Raw genomic sequence first — 20516 nt, 5'->3', positions numbered from 1 at the left:
GTGCCAGTTTCCACCACATCCTCTAGCTGTGTGTTCCAGGTGCCCACCACTCTCTGTGTGAAAAACATACCCCGCATATGTCCCTTAAACTTTCCCCCTCTCACCTTGAACCTGTGCCCCCTTGTAAATGACACTTCCACCCTTGGAAAAAGCCTCTGACTATCCACCCTGTCTATGCCTCTCATAATTCTGTCGACTCTTTTAGGTCTCCTGCTCATTCCCCAATACAAAGTCTAATATGCCCCCCTCCCTGGTTGAACAATTATATCAAAAAGCCCTCCTGGACCCATCTAACAAATTGCTCTCCATCCAAGCCCCTGGCTGTCAGGGATTCCCAGTCAATATGGGGAAAGTTAAAGTCACCCAGCACAACTACCCTGCTTTTTTCACACCTTTTGGTGGCACAGTAGCACAGTGGTTAGCACTGCTGCATCACAGCTCCAGGGACCCGGGTTCAATTCCCACCTCGGGTGACTATCTTTGTTGAGTTTGCACTTTCTCTCTGTGTCTGCGTGGGTTTCCTCCGGGTGCTCTGGTTTCCTCCCACAGTCCATATATGTGCAGGTTAGGTGGATTGGCCATTATATACTGTCCCTGAGTGTCCTAAAGTTCCATGCAGTAATCCAGGCTCTCAGTTCATCTGTCTTACCTGTTATACTTCTTGCATTGAAGCAAACGCACTCCAGACCTCCAGTCCCACTGAGCCCTGTGGCTTCCCTCTGCCTGCCCTTACTCTGCACTCTGTTTATCTCAGTCTCACTCTTTTCCCCAGTCTGTACACTTACTGCTCTGCTGGTCTGGTTCCCACCCCCCCTGCCACACTCGTTTAAATCCTCCCGATCAGCACTAGCAAACCTCTCGCCCAGGATATTGGTGCCCCTCCAGTTCATGTGCAACCCGTCCTTCTTGTACAGGTCCCACCTTCCCTAGAAGACATCCCAGTGATCCATATCTGTAAAGCCCTCCCTCCGACAGCAGCTCTTTAGCCACGTGTTCAACTCCACTATCTCCCTGTTGAAAGCCTCACTAGCACGGGGCACGGGGAGTAACCCTGAGATTACTAGCCTAGAGCTCCTGCTTTTAAGCTCCTGACCAAACTCCCTAAATTGTCTTTGCAGGACCTCTTCCACTTCCTGCCTATGTCATTCGTGCCAATGTGGACATGGCATCTGTCTATTTACCCTCCTGTTTCACAGATTATCATAGAATTTACAGTGCAGAAAGAGGCCATTCGGCCCATCAAGTCTGCACCGGCTCTTGGAAAGAGCACCCTACCTAAGGTCAACACCTCCACCCTATCCCCATAGCCCAGTAACCCCACCCAACACTAAGGACAATTTTGGACACTAAGGGCAATTTATCATGGCCAATCCACCTAACCTGCACAACTTTGGACTGTGGGAGGAAACCGGAGCACCCGGAGGAAACCCACGCACACACGGGGAGGATGTGCAGACTCCGCAGACAGTGACCCAAGCCGGAATCAAACCTGGGACCCTGGAGCTGTGAAGCAATTGTGCTATCCACAATGCTACCGTGCTGCCCGGTTTCAGGATGCCCCCTAGCCGTTCAGAGACATCCAGGACCCTGGTACCAGGGAGGCAACACACCATCCTGCAGTCCCGTTGGCGGCCACAGAAATGCCTGTCTGTGCCCCTGCCCGCTCCTTGACACCAGTTCTTCGGCTACCCACAGTACAGTCGAGGTGACTGAATTTACTCCTCCCCGAATCCTCTTCTGCTGCCTCTACTGGATGGGGGACATAGCCCAGACACAGATGCACATTGTCGAGACACTCCAGAGTATGGCCCAGTCATGGGGGATCATTGCTGAAGCTCATGGTGCAGACAATGGAGAGTCTCCAGGACTGGCAGTGCCAGGTCCATAGGGGATCATTGCTGAAGCTCATGGTGCAGACAATGGAGAGTCTCCAGGACTGGCAGTGTCAGGTCTCCCGGATGCTTGTGGAGCTCACTCCAGCTGCCCCTTCGTGCCATGAAACCACCCAGGGGCCCTATGGGCACCCTCAGGGAGGAGGAAGTGCTGGAGCCCATCCCAGAGCCTTCCACCAAGGAGACTAAGGCGGTCTCCATTCCTTCTGAATCCCGCCCTCCTCCTCACATTGGCACATCTCCAGGGCAGCAGCCAGAACAGGGTGGCACAGCGATGCCTGTGACACCAGTTAGTCAGCCAGGGCCCTCTGGCTCCAGGCCTGGAGGACGTCTGCCACGGGCATCATAGGCCAAGGGGGTGGAAGGCAGTAGGCTGCCTCCATCTCTGATATGCATCCTGGGGACACACCTAGACGTAGCAGGAGGCCCCGATAGACCAAGAGGTGAGGATCACTGAGTGGGCACTGCTGAGGTCACTTTCCGGGGTGGGGGGGAAATGGAAATCTGTCACGGTAAAATATTCATCATTAAAACATGTCACACCTGATACATGGGAAGGCTCTGTTACTTTAATCTTCACAGGGGGCCTGGCCACACTCCCACCCCCTGTCCCCCCCCTCCCCCGGCACAGTGGTCCAGGAGAAAAAGCCCCCGATGCAGCCTCCATCATGAGGATAGGTGTGAGCGCGCTGTCAGCAGAGAGACAGGAGCCAGACTTAATCAGACCCTAAGGAGCAGCAGAGCGTTCCTCACGGTGACTGGTCATCACTCTCCTGCCTTGGGACCGCGGACACGGCCAACACAGGCCCATCACCCTGCAGGGTTACAGAGACCCCTGGAGGGGGAAACAGGGTGGTGCGGAAAGGGGCAGTGTGATGGTGGGGGGTGCGGGAAGGGGCAGTGTGATGGTGGGGGGTGGGGAAGGGGCAGTGTGATGGTGGGGGATGGGGAAGGGGCAGTGTGATGGTGGGGGAGGGGCAGTGTGATGGTGGGGGGTGGGGAAGGGGCAGTGTGATGGTGGGGGAGGGGCAGTGTGATGGTGGGGGGTGGGGAAGGGGCAGTGTGATGGTGGGGGGTGGGGAAGGGGCAGTGTGATGGTGGGGGGTGGGGAAGGGGCAGTGTGATGGTGGGGGGTGGGGAAGGGGCAGTGTGATGGTGGGGGGGGTGCGGGAAGGGGCAGTGTGATGGTGGGGGGTGGGTAAGGGTCAGTGTGATGGTGGGGGGTGGGGAAGGGGCAGTGTGATGGTGGGGGGTGGGGAAAGGGCAGTGTGATGGTGGGGGGTGGGGAAGGGGCAGTGTGATGGTGGGGGGTGGGGAAGGGACAGTGTGATGGTGGGGGGTGGGGAAAGGGCAGTGTGATGGGGTGGGGTGGGGAAGGGGCAGTGTGATGGTGGGGGGGTGCGGGAAGGGGCAGTGTGATGGTGGGGGGTGGGGAAGGGGCAGTGTGATGGTGGGGGGTGGGGAAGGGGCAGTGTGATGGTGGGGGGTGGGGAAGGGGCAGTGTGATGGTGGGGGAGGGGCAGTGTGATGGTGGGGGGTGGGGAAGGGGCAGTGTGATGGTGGGGGGTGGGGAAGGGGCAGTGTGATGGTGGGGGGTGGGGAAGGGGCAGTGTGATGGTGGGTGGTGCGGGAAGGGGCAGTGTGATGGTGGGGGGTGGGGAAGGGGCAGTGTGATGGTGGGGGTGGGGAAGGGGCAGTGTGATGGTGGGGGGGTGCGGGAAGGGGCAGTGTGATGGTGGGGGGTGGGTAAGGGTCAGTGTGATGGTGGGGGGTGGGGAAGGGGCAGTGTGATGGTGGGGGGTGGGGAAAGGGCAGTGTGATGGTGGGGGGTGGGGAAGGGGCAGTGTGATGGTGGGGGGTGGGGAAGGGGCAGTGTGATGGTGGGGGGTGGGGAAGGGCCAGTGTGATGGTGGGGGGTGGGGAAAGGGTTGTGTGATGGTGTGGGGTGGGGAAGGGGCAGTGTGATGGTGGGGGGGTGCGGGAAGGGGCAGTGTGATGGTGGGGGGTGGGGAAGGGGCAGTGTGATGGTGGGGGTGTGGGGAAGGGGCCGTGTGATGGTGGGGGGGTGGGGAAGGGGCAGTGTGATGGTGGGGGGTGGGGAAAGGGCAGTGTGATTGTGGGGGGTGGGGAAGGGGCAGTGTGATGGTGGGGGGTGGGGAAGGGGCAGTGTGATGGTGGGGGGTGGGGAAGGGGCAGTGTGATGGTGGGGGGTGGGGAAAGGGCAGTGTGATGGTGGGGGGTGGGGAAGGGCAGTGTGATGGTGGAGGGCGGGGGAAGGGGCAGTGTGATGGTGGGGGTGGGGAAGGGGCAGTGTGATGGTGGGGGTGGGGAAGGGGCAGTGTGATGGTGGGGGTGGGGAAGGGGCAGTGTGATGGTGGGGGGTGGGGAAGGGGCAGTGTGATGGTGGGGGGTGGGGAAGGGGCAGTGTGATGGTGGGGGGTGCGGGAAGGGGCAGTGTGATGGGGGGTGCGGGAAGGGGCAGTGTGATGGTGGGGGTGGGGAAGGGGCAGTGTGATGGTGGGGGGCGGGGAAGGGGCAGTGTGATGGTGGGTGGTGGGGAAGGAGCAGTGTGATGGTGGGGGGGGGTGGGGAAGGGGCAGTGTGATGGTGGGGGGTGGGGAAGGGGCAGTGTGATGGTGGGGGGTGGGGAATGGGCAGTGTGATGGTGGGGGGTGGGGAAGGGGCAGTGTGATGGTAGGGGGTGGGGAAGGGGCAGTGTGATGGTGGGGGTGGGGAAGGGGCAGTGTGATGGTGGGGGGTGGGGAAGGGGCAGTGTGATGGTGGGGGGTGGGGAAGGGGCAGTGTGATGGTGGGGGGTGGGGAAGGGGCAGTGTGATGGTGGGGGGTAGGGAAGGGGCAGTGTGATCAGTGTGATAGTGGGGGGTAGGGAAGGGGCAGTGTGATGGTGGGGGGTGGGGAAGGGGCAGTGTGATGGTGGGGGGTGGGGAAGGGGCAGTGTGATGGTGGGGGGTAGGGATGGGGCAGTGTGATGGTGGGGGGTAGGGAAGGGGCAGTGTGATGGTGGGGGGTGGGGAAGGGGCAGTGTGATGGTGGGGGGTGGGGAAGGGGCAGTGTGATGGTGGGGGTGGGGAATGGGCAGTGTGATGGTGGGGGGTGGGGAAGGGGCAGTGTGATGGTGGGGGGTGGGGAAGGGGCAGTGTGATGGTGGGGGGTGGGGAAGGGGCAGTGTGATGGTGGGGGGTGGGGAAGGGGCAGTGTGATGGTGGGGGGTAGGGATGGGGCAGTGTGATGGTGGGGGGTAGGGAAGGGGCAGTGTGATGGTGGGGGGTGGGGAAGGGGCAGTGTGATGGTGGGGGGTGGGGAAGGGGCAGTGTGATGGTGGGGGTGGGGAATGGGCAGTGTGATGGTGGGGGGTGGGGAAGGGGCAGTGTGATGGTGGGGGGTGGGGAAGGGGCAGTGTGATGGTGGGGGGTGGGGAAGGGGCAGTGTGATGGTGGGGGGTGGGGAAGGGGCAGTGTGATGGTGGGGGGTGGGGAAGGGGCAGTGTGATGGTGGGGGGTGGGGAAGGGGCAGTGTGATGGTGGGGGGTGGGGAAGGGGCAGTGTGATGGTGGGGGGTGGGGAAGGGGCAGTGTGATGGTGGGGGGTGGGGAAGGGGCAGTGTGATGGTGGGGGGTGGGGAAGGGGCAGTGTGATGGTGGGGGGTGGGGAAGGGGCAGTGTGATGGTGGGGGGTGGGGAAGGGGCAGTGTGATGGTGGGGGGTAGGGAAGGGGCAGTGTGATGGTGGGGGGTGGGGAAGGGGCAGTGTGATGGTGGGGGGTGGGGAAGGGGCAGTGTGATGGTGGGGGGTGGGGAAGGGGCAGTGTGATGGTGGGGGGTGGGGAAGGGGCAGTGTGATGGTGGGGGGTGTGGAAGGGGCAGTGTGATGGTGGGGGGTAGGGAAGGGGCAGTGTGATGGTGGGGGGTGGGGAAGGGGCAGTGTGATGGTGGGGGGTAGGGAAGGGGCAGTGTGATGGTGGGGGGTGGGGAAGGGGCAGTGTGATGGTGGGGGGTAGGGAAGGGGCAGTGTGATGGTGGGGGGTGGGGAAGGGGGTGTTGAGCTGACAGACACAACCTTGTCTCAGGCAATCTGGAGACAATGAGGGCCTCTCTGGTCCTCTTGGTAGTCGGACCCTTGCCTATTCTTGCCCTCCATCCTCCAGCCCCTCCTGGCCCACCTCTTCCTCCTCAGATGAGTCCTCACATTCCTCCTCCTCCTCCTTCAGCAGGCTGCCCTACTGCTGTGCCAGACTGGAGGGCACAGCAGACCACCACAGGGCAGGAGACCCTCTGGGGGGGAGGAGGGGGGTGGGGGGTGGTACAGCAGTGACCACCAGAGCAGTCCAGGCATCGGAACTGCATTTTAAGCCGCCCGATACACCGCTCCATGACAGCACGGGTGGCAATGAGGGCCTCATTGTAACGGGTCTCCATCTCAGTCTCAGGCCTCCGCACTGGCGTCATCGGCCATGACTCCAGCGGTTATCCATTGCCCCCACAAGCCATCCCATCATCCCGGGATGGTGGCTGAACACACCAGGGTCTCCGTGTGCCTCATGCTGAAGCTGTCACTCCCTCCCCCAGGATAGGGGGCACACGCTGCATGATGTTGAGCTGGTCACTGGGAGCAGGTGTCCTCCACGGGGTAGCATGTCCGCGAGGACGTGGCACAGGCGCCGCACTGTCTCTATTGAGACGCAGTCTTCTGGGTTTTATGGTGTCCGTCACCTCAGCAAAGCTGCCTCTGAGCCTGCAATGGCCACGCCAAATCGCCCCTTAATTGGAAAAATAAATGACTTGGGTACTCTAAATTTATATAAAAATATATATATATATCGGATATCTTCCCTTTCCCCATCGCATCCCGTGATAACATCCTGTCTTTCAGTGTGGGTCTCGGCAACTGGGGGAATGAGGACAACTCTTAACGAGTAAAGTTCCTCACCTGCAAATACCTGAAGTGCTCGCCCTCGGGAGTTGAAATTTTTCCTCCATCTCCTCTAGACTCGCAAACCTACCTTCCACAAATAAATGCCTCGACCTCTCGACCCCTCTTCTCCTCCATATCCTGGACATTGCGTCCCGCCTTGATGGTGCAAACCTCTGATCATCACAGATTGGCGACAGTAAAGACATATCCCTCAGCCCAAAATGTTGTCCAAACTGGTTCCAATTTCTTAAAGATGCCACTACCACCGGGCTCATCCAGAGTTTGGTCGGGGAGAACGGAAGAGGGGCCGTAACCACCACCCTTAGACATGACCCTACACAAGAGGCCTCTTCCATCCGACCCCACCCCGCTCCTCAAACCATCTTCCCGCTTTTCCCGAGTTTGCGCCAGTAATAGAGCATCAGGTTTGGCAGCGCCAACCCACCTGATTGTCGCCCTCTCTGCAGGAAAGCTCTTCTATTCCGAGGAGTCTTTCCCGCCCAAACAAAGGCAGAGATTAGTCTATAAAACCCGAGCGAAAAAGATTCATTCCCCTGACGATTTAAGCGCAATGGCCAATGGTTCAATCACGAGCGTAAACAACAGTGGAGACAGCAGCATCCCAGTCTCGTGCCCCTGTGTAGTCGGAAATATCCTGAGCTCACAGCAAATAAAAGTAGGACCGAACCCAAATCGTCCTCAAAAGTCCACTCCACACGGTCAATGGCCTTCTCCAGATCCATGGAGGTGGTTACCTCCGGCACCTGCTCCATAGGGGGCAACATGACCGCATTCAAAAGCCTCCTGATGTTGGACGATAACTGTGGCCCCTGACAAACCCTGTCTGGTCCTCAGAGATCACTTCTGGTGTGCACTCCTCCAAACATTTCGCCAGAACGATAGCTGGTATTTTCACATCAGTATTTTATAGTGAGATAAGTCGATAAGACCCACACTCAAGGGGATCTTTGTCCTTTTTCGGGATTAGAGAAATCGAGACCTGTGTTCCCGTGGCAGGCAGCTCCCCCCTCAGCAGAGACTCGTTGAACATTCCCAGTAAGTGCGGCACCAACAAGGCCGCAAACTATGTGTAAAATTCGTCCGGAAAACCATCCGGCCCCGGTACTTTCCCCGATGGCCTGGAACCAATACAGTCTATAACTTCCTCTTTTCCAGGGCAGTAACCAGCTCTCCCCCTCATCTTTAACCTGAGCTATTTCCCATGTGGCTGCCTGCCGTCTCAATTGGCTTAATCCCCGTACGCATAAAGTGTCCCTCGCAAACGGCGAAGCTGGCTCACCGCATTCCCCGTCGATTCAAACTCAAACATCATTTGTTGCCTCATTCTCTCTGCCAATTGGCACAGTGGGTTAGCATTGCTGCCTCACGGAGCCGAGGTCCCAGGTTCGATCCCGGCTCTGAGTCACTGTCCGTGTGGAGTTTGCACATTCTCCCCGTGTTTGCGTGGGTTTCGCCCCCACAACCCAAAGATGTGCAGGCTAGGCGGATTGGCCACGCTAAATTGCCCCTTAATTGGAAAAATGAATTGGGCCGTACGGGCCGTGGAGTACAGCCCATCCGAACCCAAGTTTGTCCACCACCCTCTGCCTTTCAGCCCTGCCAGCCTTAACCTTGTGGTCCCCGTACGATATTATTCCTCCTCTGATCACTGCCTTCAACGCTTCCCAGAACGTGGAAGGCGAGACCTCCCCATTCTGGTGGGACGTAATTCCCTGTGGCTGAAGCCCCCTTTCACTAAACCCCTTCTCTGGCAGGGGTGATGTGTCCGACCTCCATGGTGGGCACGAGGCTCGGCCCGTCTCTAATCACATCTCCACAGAGTGTGGAGCATGGCCCGATATTACTATCACCGTTTACTCAGCTCTCACCATCCCCGGGAGTAACGCCTTTCCCACTGTGGAAAAAATCTATTCTGGAGTAGACTCGGTGCAAGTGAGAGAAGAAGGAAAACTCCATCTCCTCTGGGTGACAAAATCTCCACGGATCCACCCCCACCCCATCTTTTCCATTAACACTGGCTACTTCTGGGATGGACCTGGGACTTGACCTGTCCATCCTTGGGTCTAACACACAATTGAAATCCCCATAACCAACTGGTGTGGGGCTAGATCAGGGATGGTTGCCAATATCCTTTTGATAAAATCTGCATCATCCCAATTTGGTGCATAAACATTCACTCATACCACCGGAGCACCCACCAACACCCCATTCACCATAACATCTCACCCCACCAGGCTTTCAAAATGCTAGTCGCCGTAAATGCCGCCCGCTTATTCATCAAGATCGCAACTCTTCTCGACCTTGAATCAAAATTTGAGTGAAACGCCAGCCCCACCCACCCTTTCCTCAGTCTCGTCAGGTCTCTGATTTGCAAATGTGTCTCCTGCAAGAAGACTACAGCTCCGTTCAAAGTCCTCAAATGAGTAAATACCCGGGACCTTTTAACCCGACCATTAAGTCCCTTAATGTTCCAGGGGGGTGGGCACGGGAGCAATAGGTCAGAAGGTGAGAGCATTGAGGGAGAAATAGGGAATCGGGCCAGTAAGGCTCTGAGGCAGAGCAGACAGGGAGAAGTTGCTGAACACAGCGGGTCTGGTGGCCTGAAGTGCATATGTTTTAATGCAAGAAGTATTTCGGGTAAGGCAGATGAACTTAGAGCTTGGATTAGTACTTGGAACTATGATGTTGTTGCCATTACAGAGACCTGGTTGAGGGAAGGGCAGGATTGGCCGCTAAATGTTCCAGGATTTAAATGTTTCAGACGGGATAGAGGGGGATGTAAAAGGGGTGGCGGAGTTGCGCTACTGGTTAGGGAGAATATCACAGCTGTACTACGGAAGGACACCTCAGAGGGCAGTGAGGCTATATGGGTAGAGATCAGGAATAAGAAGGGTGCAGTCACAATGTTGGGGGTTTACTACAGGCCTCCCAACAGCCAGGGGGAGATAGAGGAGCAGATAGGTAGACAGATTTTGGAAAAGAGTAAAAACAACAGGGTTGTTCTGATGGGAGACTTCAACGTCTCCAATATTGACTGGGACTCACTTAGTGCCAGGGGCTTAGACGGGCAGAGTTTGTAAGGAGCATCCAGGAGGGCTTCTTAAGACAATATGTAGACAGTCCAACGAGGGAAGGGGCTGTACTGGACCTGGTATATTGGGGAATGAGCCCGGCCAGGTGATAGAAATTTCAGTAGGGGAGCAATTCGGGAACAGTGACCACAATTCAGTAAGTTTTAAAGTGCTGGTGGACAAGGATAAGAGTGGTCCTAGGGTGAATGTGCTAAATTGGGGGAAAGCTAATTGTAACAATATTAGGCGGGAACTGAAGAACCTAGATTGGGGGTGGATGTTTGAGGGTAAATCAGCATCTGACATGTGGGAGTCAAGTGTCAGTTGAAAGGAATTCAGGACCGGCATGTTCCTGTGAGGAAAAAGGATAAAAACAGCAATTTTCAAGAACTTTGGATAACGAGAGATATTGTAGGCATCGTCAAAAAGAAAAAGGAGGCAATTGTCAGGGCTAAAAGGCTGGGAACAGACGAAGCCTGCGTGGAATATAAGGAAAGTAGGAAGGAACGTAAGCAAGGAGTCAGGAGGGCTAGAAGGGGTCATGAAAAGTCATTGGCAAATAGGGTTAAGGAAAATCCCAAGGCTTTTTACACGTACATAAAAAGCAAGAGGGTAGCCAGGAAAGGGTTGGCCCACTGAAGGACAGGGAAGGGAATCTATGTGTGGAGCCAGAGGAAATGGGCGAGGTACTAAATGAATACTTTGCATCAGTATTCACCAAAGAGAAGGAATTGGTGGATGTTGAGCCTGGAGAAGGGTGTGTCGATAGCCTGGGTCACATTTATAAAAAAAATATATGTATATTTATTAAAGTTTTTTAACACAATTTTTCCCCCTTACAAACAATAACCTCCCCCCCCCCCCCCCCCCCCGTAACAAAAAAAAACGAGAAATCGCACAGAGCAAGATAATTACATGGCAAAATGATATATTTACACAGCTTTGTACACTGGCCCTCACCCGTACGTGCCAGTTTCCCCAACCCTTCATGTTATCTCTTGCTCATCCAGCCTCCCAGGCAGTCCCCCCTTCCCCCCCCTCCCCCCCCCCTCTCCCAGGACGTCCCCTCCACACCCCACACACCCCCAAAGGTTGCTGCTGCTGCTGACCGACCTTCCTCTAACGCTCCGCGAGATAGTCTAGGAACGGTTGCCACCGCCTGTAGAACCCCTGCGCAGACCCTCTCAAGGCGAACCTAATCCTGTCCAACTTTATGAACCCAGCCATATCATTTATCCAGGCCTCCAGGCTGGGGGGCTTCGCCTCCTTCCACATTAGCAAGATCCTTCGCTGGGCTACTAGGGACGCAAAGGCCAGAATGCCGGCCTCTTTCGCCTCCTGCACTCCCGGTTCGTCCACTACTCCAAATATTGCTAGCCCCCAGCTTGGCTTGACCCGGACTTTCACCACCTGAGATATTGCTCCCGCCACTCCTCTCCAGAACCCCTCCAGTGCCGGGCATGACCAAAACATATGGACATGGTTCGCCGGGCTCCCTGAGCACCTTCCACATCTGTCCTCTACCCCAAAGAACCCACTCAACCTCGCCCCCGTCAAGTGCGCTCTGTGGACCACCTTAAATTGTATCAGGCTGAGCCTGATGAGGAGGAGGAATTAACCCTACCTAGGGCATCAGCCCACAGACCTTCCTCGATCTCCTCCCCCAGCTCCACTTCCCATTTACCCTTCAACTCTTCTACCAGCGCTTCCCCCTCTTCTTTCAACTCCTGGTGTATTTCCGACACCTTGCCCTCCCCGACCCATACACCCGAGATCACCCTATCTTGAACTTCTTGTGCCGGGAGCAACGGGAATTCCCTCACCTGTCGCCTCACAAAAGCCCTCACCTGCATATATCGAAAGGCATTTCCCGGGGGTAACTCGAACTTCTCCTCCAGTGCCCCTAGGCTCGCAAACGTCCTGTCGATGAACAGGCCCCCCATTCTTCCAATCCCCGCCCGATGCCAGCTCTGGAACCCCCGTCCATCTTCCCCGGGACAAACCGGTGGTTACCCCTGATCGGGGACCACACCGATGCTCCCATTGCACCCTGGTGCCGTCTCCACTGGCCCCAGATCCTTAGCGTTGCGGCCATCACCGGGCTTGTGGTATACTTTGTCGGCGAGAGCGGCAGCGGTGTCGTCACCAATGCCCCCAGGCTCGTTCCTTTACTGGACGCCATCTCCATCCTCTTCCATGCCGCCCCCTCTCCCTCCATAACCCACTTGCGGATCATCGCAACATTTGCTGCCCAGTAGTAGCTCCCCAGGTTTGGCAGCGCCAACCCTCCTCGGTCCCTACTGCGTTCCAGGAACCCTCTCCTTACTCTCGGGGTCTTATTCGCCCACACAAACCCCATAATACTCCTGCCTACTCTCTTAAAAAAGGCCTTAGTGATCACGATGGGAAGGCACTGAAACACAAACAGAAACCTCGGAAGGACCACCATTTTGACCGACTGCACTCTACCCGCCAGCGAGAGCGGTAACATGTCCCATCTTTTGAAATCCTCCTCCATTTGCTGCACCATCCTCGTCAGATTCAGTTTATGTAGGGTCCCCCAACTCCTGGCTATCTGGATCCCCAGATACCGAAAGCTCCCCTCCGCCCTCCTCAGCGGTAGGTCCCCTATCCCTCTTTCTTGGTCCCCCGCCTGTAATACAAAGAGCTCACTCTTCCCTACATTGAGCTTATAGCTCGAAAACTCCCCAAACTCCCTTAGAGTCTGCATGACCTCCACCATCCCCTCCATTGGATCCGCCACGTACAGCAACAGGTCATCCGCATATAGCAACACCCAATGCTCTTCTCCCCCTCGGACCACCCCCCTCCATTTATTAGACTCCCTCAATAACATGGCCAATGGTTCGATCGCCAATGCGAACAACAGGGGGGACAGGGGACACCCCTGCCTCGTCCCTCGGTACAGTCGAAAGTACTCCGACCTCCGCCGGTTCGTCACTACACTTGCTATCGGGGCTCTGTAAAGGAGCTTAACCCAATTGATAAACCCTACCCCGAACCCAAACCTGCGCAGCACCTCCCAGAGGTACTCCCACTCTACTCGGTCAAAGGTCTTCTCCGCGTCCATAGCTGCCACTATCTCCGCCTCTCCCTCCTCCGATGGCATCATTATCACGTTTAAGAGCTGCCGCACATTGGTGTTTAGTTGCCTGCCCTTTACAAATCCCGTCTGGTCCTCGTGGATTACCCCCGGGACATAGTCCTCGATCCTCGTGGCCAGCACTTTTGCCAGCAACTTTGCATCCACATTGAGAAGCGAGATCGGCCTGTACGATCCACATTGCAGTGGGTCCTTGTCCCGCTTTAGGATCAAAGAAATTGTCGCTTCCGACATTGTCGGGGGCAGGGTCCCCTCGTCTCTTGCCTCATTAAAGGTCCTCACCAGTAGTGGGGCCAACAGGTCTGCGTACTTCCTGTAGAACTCCACCGGGAATCCGTCCGGGCCCGGGGCCTTCGCCGCCTGCATGCTCCCCAAACCCTTGCTCAGCTCCTCCAACCCATTGGTGCCCCCAAACCAGCCACCTCTTGCTCCTTCACCCTCGGGAATCTCAGGTGATCTAGGAATCATCTCATCCCCTCTTCCCCCGCTGGGGGCTGGGATCTGTACAGCTCTTCATAAAAGGCATTGAATACCTCGTTTATTTTCGTCGCACTTCGAACCGTGGCTCCCCTTCCATCTTTGACTCCCCCTATTCCCCTCACTGCCATCCTCTTACGGAGCTGGTGTGCTAGCATCCGACTAGCCTTTTCCCCATACTCGTAGGTCGCCGCCTGCGCTTTCCTCCACTGTGCCTCCGCCTTCCCTGTGGTCAACAGGTCAAACTCCGTCTGGAGCTGTCGTCTTTCCCCAAGTAATCTTTCCTCCGGGGCCTCTGCGTATCTCCTGTCCACTCTCAAAATCTCCCCCACTAACCTCTCCCTTTCCATACCCTCTGTCTTCTCCCTATGAGCCCTAATGGAAATTAGCTCTCCCCTGATCACCGCCTTCAACGCCTCCCATACCACCCCCACCCGCACCTCCCCGTTGTCGTTGGCCTCCAAGTACCTTTCGATACACGCCCTCACCTTCCCACACACCACCTCGTCCGCCAGCAGTCCCACATCCAGCCGCCACAACGGGCGTTGGTCCCTCTCCTCTCCCAGCTCCAGTTCCACCCAATGTGGGGCATGGTCCGAAACGGCTATAGCCGAATACTCTGTCCCCTCCACCCTCGGGATGAACGCCCTACCCAGAACAAAGAAATCTATCCGGGAGTAGGCTTTATGTACATGGGAGAAGAAAGAAAATTCCCTGGCCTGCGGCCTTGCAAACCGCCATGGGTCCACTCCCCCCATCTGATCCATAAACCCCCTAAGTACCTTGGCCGCCGCCGGCCTCTTTCTAGTCCTTGATTTGGAGCGGTCCAGTGCTGGATCCAACACTGTATTGAAGTCCCCTCCCATTATCAGGCCTCCTATCTCCAGGTCCGGATTGCGCCCCAACATGCGCTTCATGAATCCTGCATCATCCCAGTTCGGGGCGTATACGTTTACCAACACCACCCACATCCCTTGCAGCCTACCGCTCACCATTACATATCGCCCTCCATTGTCCGCTACAATAGTCTTGGCCTCAAATGACACCCGCTTTCCCACCAATATTGCCACCCCTCTATTCTTCGCGTCCAGTCCCGAGTGGAATACCTGTCCTACCCATCCCTTTCTTAACCTGACCTGGTCCGCCACCTTCAGGTGTGTCTCTTGGAGCATGGCCACGTCCGCCTTCAGTCCCTTTAAGTGCGCGAACACTCGAGCCCTCTTCACCGGCCCATTCAGGCCCCTCACATTCACACGTTATCAGCCGGATTGGAGGGGCTCTCACCCCTCCCCCCCCCCCCCCCCCCCCCACGCCCCGCCGACTAGCCATCTCCTTTTCTGGGCCAGTCCCGTGTCCACGCCTCCCTGACCCTCCAGCCCCCAGAGGGGGGACCCTCGTCCCGACCACCTCTTCTGTGTCCCATTCCCTTTCGGCCAGTGCAGCAGCAACCGTTTTTCCCCCTCCCCCCTTCCCCCCCTCCCCTCCCCCCGCTAGACCCCTGTCTAGCTTTTTTGCTCCCACCATGTCACTCCCGTAAGTCAGCTGACGCCTGCTGACCCTGGCTTCCCCCGCCGTCCGATTGACCTCCCCGCGTGGGAGTCTCCCAATCCATATGCATTCCTTCGTTCCCCTTCCCGCCTTTCTTCCCGCACGTGGGAAAAAACCCCGTGCTTTCCAAAGCCCGCTCCGCCCCCTCTGGCGCAGCTCCTGTCGCGGCCTTGTCTCTCTCCCCCAGCCCATGTAACATTTCCTGCGCGTAATTGACCCTCTATATACAACAACCATCACACATCAAACCCCAAAACATCCCCCCCACCCTCACAAACCCTCAGTTAGAGTCCAACTTTTCGGCTTGTACAAAGGTCCACGCCTCCTCAGGCGTTTCAAAGTAATAGTGTTGGCCCTTGTATGTGACCCACAGTCGCGCTGGCTGCAGCATTCCGAATTTCACTTCTTTCCGGTACAACGCTGCTTTGGCCCGGTTGAAACCCGCTCTCTGCTTTGCAACCTCCGTGCTCCAGTCCGGGTATATTCGGATCTCTGCATTGTCCCACTTACTGCTCCGCTCCTTCTTGGCCCATCTCAGGACCCACTCTCTGTCCATGAACCGGTGGAACTTCACCACCATCGCCCTTGGCGGCTCATTTGCCTGGGGCTTCTTCGCCAGCACCCGATGTGCCCCGTCCAACTCCAGCGGCCTCGAAGGGGCCTTCGTGCCCATCATCGTCTCGAACATCGTGCTCGCGTATGCCCCGGCATCAGCCCCCTCCACTCCCTCAGGGAGACCCAGGATTCGCAGATTCTTTCTCCTCGACCTGTTCTCCAGGTCTTCGAGTCTTCCCGCCCACCTCTTGTGTAGCGCCTCGTTCTGCTCCACTCTCACTGCCAGGCCCACGAGCTCATCCTCGTTCTGACTGACTCTTTTCTGTACCTCCTGGATCTTAGTTTCGTGGGCCTTCTGCGTGATCCCAAGTCCTTCAATTGCCGAAAGCATAGGCACCAACATCACTTTGCGCATCTCCTCGCGCTGCTCCTCGAAGCAGCGCTTGATGAACTCCTGCACCTCCCCTTTGTTCCTGGCCGCCGCCATTTTGTTTTCTTTCCCTCGCTTCTCCCGTTGCTCCAGTGCCGCTCCTTTGGCCGTTACACTTCTGGTCCATTTCATAGAAGTTGGCAGTGTTTGCTTCACCAGTCTGCCCCAAAAAGTCTATGGAAACTCCTGAAAAAGGTCTGAGAGTCGGTTCCAGACGGGAGCTGCCGAATGCGCGACCTACTCCTCCATGGCCGCCACCAGAAGCCTCGTCCCCGCCTCTTCAATGGCCTTGGTAGATCCTTTCACAGTTGTTCCCTCTGCTGCTAGAATTCACCTTTGATAGAGTCAAGTCAGATTGCAGCTTTAAGCTTGCCCTTCCCCCGCCTGCATGCTGGAGGAGGCCTCTGTCTATTGCTGCAGATCAAGCCAAATCCTTCACTGTTTCTGCTGGGTCTGGCAGCCAAAAGACACAACATTCCTGGGGGACACCGTCAGGGGAATGCTGCAGTCTTCTTCCCACACCGGGAAATGTCAAACAAATGCCGTGGGGGCCCTGTAAAAGAGCCCAAAAGTCCGTTCCAAGCGCGAGCTGCCAAATATGCGACCGAGCTCTGCATAGCCGCACCCGGAAGTCAGCCTGGGTCACATTGAGATCCAAAAAGACGAGGTGTTGGGCGACTTGAAAAATATTAAGGTAGATAAGTCCCCATGGCCTGATGGGATCTACCCCAGAATACTGAAGGAGGCTAGAGAGAAAATTGCTGAGGCCTTGACAGAAATCTTTGGATCCTCACTGTCTTCAGGTGATGTCCCGGAGGACTGGAGAATAGCCAATGTTGTTCCTCTGTTTAAGAAGGGTAGCAAGGATAATCCAGGGAACTACAGGCTGGTGAGCCTTACGTCAGTGGTAGGGAAATTACTGGAGAGAATTCTTCGAGACAGGATCTACTCCCATTTGGAAGCAAATGGACGTATTAGTGAGAGGCAGCATGGTGTTGTGAAGGGGAGGTCGTGTCTCACTAACTTGATAGAGTTTTTCCAAGAGGTCACAAAGATGATTGATGCAGGTAGGGCAGTGGATGTTGTCTATATGGACTTCAGTAAGGCCTTTGACAAGGTCCCTCATGGTAGACTAGTACAAAAGGTGAAGTCACACGGGATCAGGGGTGAGCTGGCAAGGTGGATACAGAACTGGCTAGGTCATAGAAGGCAGAGAGTAGCAATGGAAGGATGCTTTTCTAATTGGAGGGCTGTGACCAGTGGTGTTCCACAGGGATCAGTGCAGGGACGTTTGCTGTTTGTAGTATAAAAAAATGATTTGGAGGAAAATGTAACTGGTCTGATTAGTAAGTTTGCAGATGACACAAAGGTTGGTGGAATTGTGGATAGCGATGAGGACTGTCAGAGGATACAGCAGGATTTAGATTGTTTGGAGACTTGGGCGGAGAGATGGCAGATGGAGTTTAATCCGGACAAATGTGAGGTAATGTATTTTGGAAGGTCTAATGCAGGTAGGGAATATACAGTGAATGGTAGAACCCTCAAGAGTATTGAAAGTCAAAGAGATCTAGGTGTACAGGTCCACAGGTCACTGAAAGGAGCAACACAGGTGGAGAAGGTAGTCAAGAAGGCATACGGCATGCTTGCCTTCATTGGCCGGGGCATTGAGTATAAGAATTGGCAAGTCATGTTGCAGCTGTATAGAACCTTGGTTAGGCCACACTTGGAGTATAGTGTTCAATTCTGGTCGCCACGCTACCAGAAGGATGTGGAGGCTTTAGAGAGGGTGCAGAAGAGATTTACCAGAATGTTGCCTAGTATGGAGAGCATTAGCTATGAGGAGCAGTTGAATAAATTTGGTTTGTTCTCACTGGAACGACGGAGGTTGGGGGGGCAACCTGATAGAGGTCTACAAAATTATGAGGGGCATAGACAGAGTGGATAGTCAGAGGCTTTTCTCCAGGGTAGAGGGATCAATTACTAGGGAGCATAGGTTTAAGGTGCAAGGGGCAAGGTTTAGAGTAGACGTACGAGGCAAGTTTTTTACACAGAGGGTAGAGGGTGCCTGAAACCCGCTACCGGAGGAGGTGGTGGAAGCAGGGACGACAGTGACATTTAAGGGGCATCTTGACAAATACATGAATAGGATGGGAATAGAGGGATACGGACCCAGGAAGTGTAGAAGATTGTAGTTTAGTCGGGCAGCATGGTCGGCACGGGCTTGGAGGGCCGAAGGGCCTGTTCCTGTGCTGTACTTTTCTTTGTTCTTTGTTCTTGTTCTTTGTCACCAACCTAGTGGGGGGGCTCCGGACCCTCCCTCCAGTAGAGACAGGCATATCCCCTCTGTGAGGACCTCCAACTGGGCCCCACCTACCTTGAATCCAGGCCCACACAAGATAATAATAATAATCTTTGTTACTGTCACAAGCAGGCTTACATGAACACACTTCAATGAAGTTACTGTGAAAAGCTCCTAGTCGCCACATTCCGGCACCTGTTCGGGTACACGAAGGGAGAATTCAGAATGTCCAATTCGCCTAACAGCACGTCTTTCGGGAGGAAACCAGAGCGCCCGGAGGAAACCCACGCAGGCACAGAGAGAACGTGCAGCCTCCGCACAGACAGTGACCCAAGCCGGAAATCGAACATGAGGCCCTGGCGTCGTGAAGCAACAGTGCTAACCGCTGTGCTACCGTGCCACAGCCGCTGGAAGCCGCCCCCACCCCTACGTCGGTTCAGAAAGAGATTCTCGGCACCAACATTTTATCTAGCACCCCCTCCCAACCCTCCACCTCGGCTGTCCACCCAACACCCCTCCTCTCCCTTTCCCTCACCCTTCCAACATCTGCCAACCATTCGTTCCAACTCAAATAGTGTGACTCTTAGTCTGGTGTTGTTTCTTGGTGTCCCTGATGGCTTTGTGGAGGTCGTATCTCGATTTCTTGTACAGGTCAGGGTCACCTGTCTGAACGCCTCAGTCCTGGTCTTCATTAGGGAGTGGACTTCCCGGTTAAACCATGCTTTCCAGTTGGGGAACCCACATACTACCTTCTTAGGCACGCAGTCACCGACACACTTGCTGTTAGAGCACAGGCACACTGTTCAGGCATCAAAGTTTGCTGGACATCCAGACAACTAATCATCCTCTCAGACATGGCACCTGTTCCTTCGAGGAAGCACTTGAGAGTTCAGGGACCATGAAGTGACTCCCAACCTCCATAAATTCCTCCACCGGCCTTTCAAGGGCATGGCTCACCTCAGGTCCTGACCTGTGGCCGTTGCCCCTCTGGCACCCTTGTGGATTGAGTACGGGATTAGTGACTGACGCTGAAGAGACTGAACAGTAATATAGTTCAACATTGTTTATGAAATAAATAACTGGATAGAGAGACTTACCGGGGACACCAACAATAGCCAGGATGGGATAGTAACCCATCTGAATATCCTTTAGTACGTTTCTGATCTGATTAGCTAATGTTATTGGATTTACAGGTGGCCTGGGGACCATTGCGAATAAATCCTCAACGATATTCCAATCGAATACTTTCAGATTCTGATCCATTGTTGCAACATTCCAATCTGTTCCCAGATTCTGATCCATTGCTGCAACATTCCAATCGAATGGTTTCAGATTCTGATCCATTGTTGGAACATTCCAATCTGTTCCCAGATTCTGATCCATTGTTGCAACATTCCAATCGAATGGTTTCAGATTCTGATCCATTGTTGGAACATTCCAATCTATTCCCAGATTCTGATCGCTCCTCTCTGTCTCCCTCTAGCCGCTGATCCCTGTAAGTGTCGGAGTTGATGCTGCCGCTGACACTATGAGATAACACATTGAAAGGAGCCTCTTATTAAAAGAGGGAAACCCTCCAGTGACACAATTAGGATCCATGGAGACTGCCATGAATTACAGTCACTGAACAAACAGGTTCAGTTAACACCTTTCAGTCAAAGACTTTTTCTATCACAATAATATGGAACATTTATCGGGTCTGGGTGGGATGATTCAGTGCGGCTGAGGGCAGGAATGGTGGAAATGGCAGAGGGATTGACCATAATCTTTCATCCTCCTTGGATATGGGAGTGGTGCCAGAGGATGGGAGGTTGTAAATCTCTCACCATGTTTTTAAAAGGCGGGAGGGAGAGACCAAGGAACTATAAACCATTCAAGGTGGAACGAGCGGGTGAAAAGAGGATTTGGGGACAGCGACCATCGGAGACAGTAATGTGGGGAGGCGGTGGCGTAGTGGTATTGTCGCTGGGCGAGTAATCCAGAGACCCTGGGTGAGCCCAGGTTCGAATCCTACCATGGCAGGTGGTGAATTTAAACTTAATAAAATATCTGGAATTAAAAGTCTAATGATGACCATGAAACCACTGTCGATTGTTGCAAAACATCTGGTTCACTCATGTCCTTTAGGGAAAGAAGTCCTTACCAGCTCTGCCCGACGTGTGACTCCAG

The sequence above is a fragment of the Scyliorhinus torazame genome, chromosome 5 (assembly GCF_047496885.1).
Source record: "Scyliorhinus torazame isolate Kashiwa2021f chromosome 5, sScyTor2.1, whole genome shotgun sequence".
Classification (NCBI taxonomy): domain Eukaryota; kingdom Metazoa; phylum Chordata; class Chondrichthyes; order Carcharhiniformes; family Scyliorhinidae; genus Scyliorhinus; species Scyliorhinus torazame.
This window is presented reverse-complemented; position numbering follows the sequence as displayed.